Consider the following 4,859-nt stretch of genomic DNA (forward strand, 5'->3'; position numbering starts at 1 on the left):
GGAGAATTGCTTGAACCCAGGAAGCGGAGGTTGTAGTAAGTAGAGATTGCACCACTGCACTCTAGCCTGGGCAACAGAGTGAGACTCCATCTCAAAAAAAGAAAGTTTTTTTTTTTATTTGAGACAGAGTCTCACTCTGTAGCCCAGGCTGGAGTGCAGTGGCGCAATCTCGGCTCACTGCAAGCTCCTCCTCCCGGGTTCATGCCATTCTCCTGCCTAAGCCTCCCTCCCGAGTAGCTGGGACTACAGGCGCCTGCCACCACGCCTAGCTAATTTTTTGTGTTTTTAGTAGAGACGAGGTTTCACTGTGTTAGCCAGGATGGTCTCGATCTCCTGACCTCGTGATCTGCCCGCCTCGGCCTCCCAAAGTGCTGGGATTACAGGTGTGAGCCACTGCACCCGGCCAAAAGAAAGAAAGTTTTAAACATGTTTTTGCATATTGGGATCCTAAGATAGGAATGAAAATGTGAAAAACCATTTTAATGAATATTTTATTTCCTTGTAAGCCCTGTAACAGTTTTATAAACATAATGATATGACTGTTTTGCATTAGGCTTCACTTTCTTGTGTTAATAACCAAATACTTTCCGGATCAATCTATTTTGTTATTACCGATAATCAAATTAGAGGACTATTAAAATAAAAAATTTTTTGTAAAGTTTTATGTCAAGACTTTAATGGGATGTATTAATAAGTCATTAATTAAATGGTAGCATTAAAAATTAATTGGGCAGATGAAAATCTGTCTTTTCAAAGTCTGGGTAAAGAGTTTTTAAGTTAAATTTTAATAATTCTTGATAATATCCAGAAATGAAAACAGCTAGTGTTTACTCTTGTCTGTGCTTAGAAGAAAGCTACATAGACATGATTACCATTAATTCTGATTAAAAGAAAAATGTATAGAAAGAACTAAAAATATGATAACACTTTGCTTTTTAATCAACCAAAATGGGAGAAAAACAACTCTTACACATTGAATAGAAGCTTTTACATCTTGCTTAGAAGTTTTTGGTTTTTGCTAGCAGAAGCAACTGTAGAATTTAAACTTTGTCAGAACAAAATTAGCACAGATATGTAATGAAAAAAATCTACAAAAATTAAGGTAAATGTGGATATAAAATATAAAATGGCCGGGCACAGTGGCTCATGTCTATAATTCCAGCACTTTGGGAGGCTGAGGCAGGCAATTCTGAGGTCAGGAGTTCAAGACCAGCCTGGCCAACATGGTGAAACTCTTTCTCTACTAAAAATACAAAAATTAGCTGGGCATGGTGGTGTGCGCCTGTAGTCCTTCCTACTCAGGAGGCTAAGGCAGGAGAATTACTGGAACTTGGGAGGTGGAGGTTGCAGTGAGCCAAGATCACGCCACTGCACTCCATCCTGGGCGACAGAGCAAGACTCTGTTTCAAAAATATATACATACAAAATATATAATGTATTATAGAATATATTGTGTTATAAAAATATACAATATGAAACATTAAAATATATTATAAAATGTACATTATGTATTATATATACATAAATAAGACTAAAATATGAAGTCAAATTTTAAAACTACAAATATGACTATTAAAAAATACATCATACATTTTTAATTAGGTGTAACAGAACATTTCCCTCTTTTCCCTGAATTTTTTTAAAGTTTGAATTTAGCATCCATCAATCCATAGAGATGAGTAAGTTTCCTCTATTTAAAAAAAAGAAATGATATAGACCCTCAATGCTTAAGAATGAGACTATATACTCTTATTAAAAATCAAAAAATACATTAGAGTAGCCTTCATTATTTACAGAAATTAATGAGAAGAGGAAAAATAAAAAAAAGAACAGGTTCTGTTTGTGTCTATAACACTTTATTTTAAAATTCTTGCTTGAAATCGTATGTATAAATTGTATTTTATAATAAATGTGTCTTTTTAGTGACATTGATGTTTCATTTATAGAATATATTAAAACTTTTTTTATTGCCATTGATTAGAAATAAATTTTATTCTGTAGTTTTTATGGGAGACCAAGCATTCTTCTATTTAGTACAGTAAAATGAAATTTTGTAATATTTTCTTTAATGAAAATGTGTTTGCCAATTAAATTTGCTCTAATGTTAAGCATGATTAAATCACATATTTAATCTATGTAACAACTAGGAATTTAATACAAATTTTACTTGAACATCTTTCTCTCATAAAAACGAGATGTCACTATGAAATTGAGAAATTATTTGTCTTGCCCATTAGTGTAAAAAGATTCTACTAAATGGAACTTAAGTTAGATAGAATTCATCTGCGTGTTCCACATCCTTGGATTCAACCAACCGTCTATCAATAAATATTCGAGGAAAAAAACAATAAGAAACAACAATACAGGGCAGGACATGGTGGCTCACGCCTGTAATCCCAACACTTTGGGTGGGCGGATCACGAGGTCAGGAGTTTGAGACCAGTCTGGCCAATATGGTGAAACCCCCTCTCTACAAAAAAATATAAAAGTCAGCCGGAGGCCGGGCACAGTGGCTCAAGCCTATAATCCCAGCACTTTGGGAGGCCGAGACGGGCGGATCACGAGGTCAGGAGATTGAGACGATCCTGGCCAACATGGTGAAACCCCGTCTCTACTAAAAAAAAGACAAAAAACTAGCCAGGTGAGGTGGCAGGCGCCTGTAGTCCCAGCTACTCGGGAGGCTGAGGCAGGAGAAGGGCGTAAACCCGGGAGGCGGAGCTTGCAGTGAGCTGAGATCCGGACACTGCACTCCAGCCTGGGCGACAGAGCGAGACTCCGTCTCGGGGACAAAAAAAAAAAAAAAAAGTCAGCTGGGCATGGTGGCGTACGCCTGTAGTCCCAGCTACTCGACAGGCTGAGGCAGAAGAATCACTGGAACCCTGGAGGCGGAGGTTGCAGTGAGCTGAGATCACGCCACTGTACTCCTGCCTGGGCGATGGGGGCAAAACTCTTGTCTCAAAAACAAGCAAACAAACAAAAAACAGTAATAAAAAATAATACAAATTAAGAAGCAGTGTAACAACTTTTACATAGCATTTACATTGTATTAGATATTATAAGTAATCTAGAGATGATTTAAAGTATACAGGAGGATTACGTAGGTTATATGCAAATAGTACACCATTTTATATAGGAGACTTGAGCATTCATAGATTTTGATATCCACTGGAGGTCGTGGAACTACTTCCCCCCTATAATAAGGGACAACTGTAATTGTTTTGTAAATTCTAAGTCTGCTATTAGTGAAGTTCTGTGGTCTGAATGTCCTCCATAATTCTTAAATCGTATTATAATACTACCAATATGATAGTTAAGAGCTGCAGCACTTGTGAGGTGATTGAGTCATAAGGGCAGAGCCTTCATGGATGGGATTAGGGCCCTTGAAAAAGGGCTTGAGGGGAGTGGGTTCACTGTCTTTTCTGTCATGTTAGGAGACAACATTCCTCCTCTCTAGAGGAAGCAGCAACAAAATGCTGTCTTGAAAGCAGAGAGTAGCTCTCACCAGATACCAGTCCAACTGGCACCTTGATGTTGGACTTCCCAGACTCCAGAACATTGCAGATAAGCAGCATAGATAAATAAAATTCTAGGAGTTGTGAGTTGATAAAATTCATCGTAATTAAGAGTGAATAAAATATATTGTAGGTTTTGTGGATGTGGCTTTACAACTGGGCCCAGAAAAGGGTGGGATTCAGGTGGGTAGAAAGAAGTAAGAAGCAACATTAGGAGTGACTGATTAATCAAAGTGCTGAGGCAAAATATTAAACAGCATTTTTCCACTGATTTATTGTAAGCTCTATGAAGAATAAACTTTGAAAATTCATTTTGTTTCTAACCCCAGCTCTTTTTTTTTTCCTCTAAGAGACAGGATCTTGCTCTGTCGCCTAGGCTGGAGTCCAGTGGTGTGATCATAGTTCACTGCAACCTCAAACTCCTGGACTCGAGTGATCCTCCTGACTCAGCTTCCCAAGTACCTAGGACTACAGGCGTGCACCACCACACTCAGCTCATTTTTTAGAAAAAGATGGGGTCTCACTGTGTTGCCCAGGCTTGTCTCAAACTCCTGGCCTAAAACAATCCTCTCATCTTGGCCTCCCCAAGTGTTGGGATTATAAGCTTGAGCCACTGTGCCTGACCCTGGAGCTTTTTAATAAGTGTTGATGTGCTTGGACCAACCTAAATATTGATTTTCTATACAATCCAAAAACTTCCAAGGGAAGTATATCGCAATTTTACAGGGGAGGTTGAGACTGTCCTCAGTTGTATGTTCTGAGCCCCACTGAGGATACTGGGTATGTCGGCTACTACCCTATATTCCTTGCTCTGTTACCACATGCTACTTCTGATATCCAGGATTACCAGAAGACAGTTCTTGCAAGCTATAGGCACTCAATAAATGTTGAAGTAATGAGCAGACACGTTGCTGTAGTTTTTTGTGTTTAAAATTGCTTACAGAAGTGAAGTAGTAATTACCTGGTACTAATATGTTTTGGACAGATAGAGTAAATACTGTCTTGTTGCTAAAAAAATCTTCAGTTCAAGTTACTATTCAATTATGTGAGAAATATTTATAACTATTAGAAATTTTAAAATTATTATTGCTTTGGTTAAAATTATAAAATGAATAGTCAGATTTTTAACTCCTAAGAAGCATTGAGAAAAAAGCTTTGATTTCGGGGATTATTAAAGTCAGCTCACTATTTTATAAAAATATGAGAAAGGCTAAACATTCTTAATACATGAAGTAGCAGTACATATTAAAATATTTTTATATTGAGAAAAAGTAGGCAGTTTGCAATACTATATAATATATAGTACTTACTAGAAAGGGCTAAACATTCTCTTTTTTTTTTTTTTTT

General features: G+C 37.2%; 1 long non-coding RNA gene across 4 annotated transcripts in view; it reads left to right on the forward strand.

Moving 5' to 3' along the window:
* Nucleotides 1-4,859, forward strand: part of LOC108514821 (uncharacterized) — a 21,868-nt gene that overhangs the window by 11,372 nt on the left and 5,637 nt on the right. Inside the window, exon 3 of one of the 4 annotated variants that reach the window (XR_001881358.1) lies at nt 3,863-3,900. The exons of the other annotated variants lie outside the window; for them this stretch is intronic. This is a non-coding gene — a long non-coding RNA (uncharacterized LOC108514821). Of the gene's footprint in view, nt 1-3,862; nt 3,901-4,859 lie in introns of those variants that run through there. 4 annotated transcript variants of the gene reach the window in all.

Source organism: Rhinopithecus bieti, unplaced genomic scaffold, assembly GCF_001698545.2.
Source record: "Rhinopithecus bieti isolate Rb0 unplaced genomic scaffold, ASM169854v2 scaffold_34391, whole genome shotgun sequence".
Classification (NCBI taxonomy): domain Eukaryota; kingdom Metazoa; phylum Chordata; class Mammalia; order Primates; family Cercopithecidae; genus Rhinopithecus; species Rhinopithecus bieti.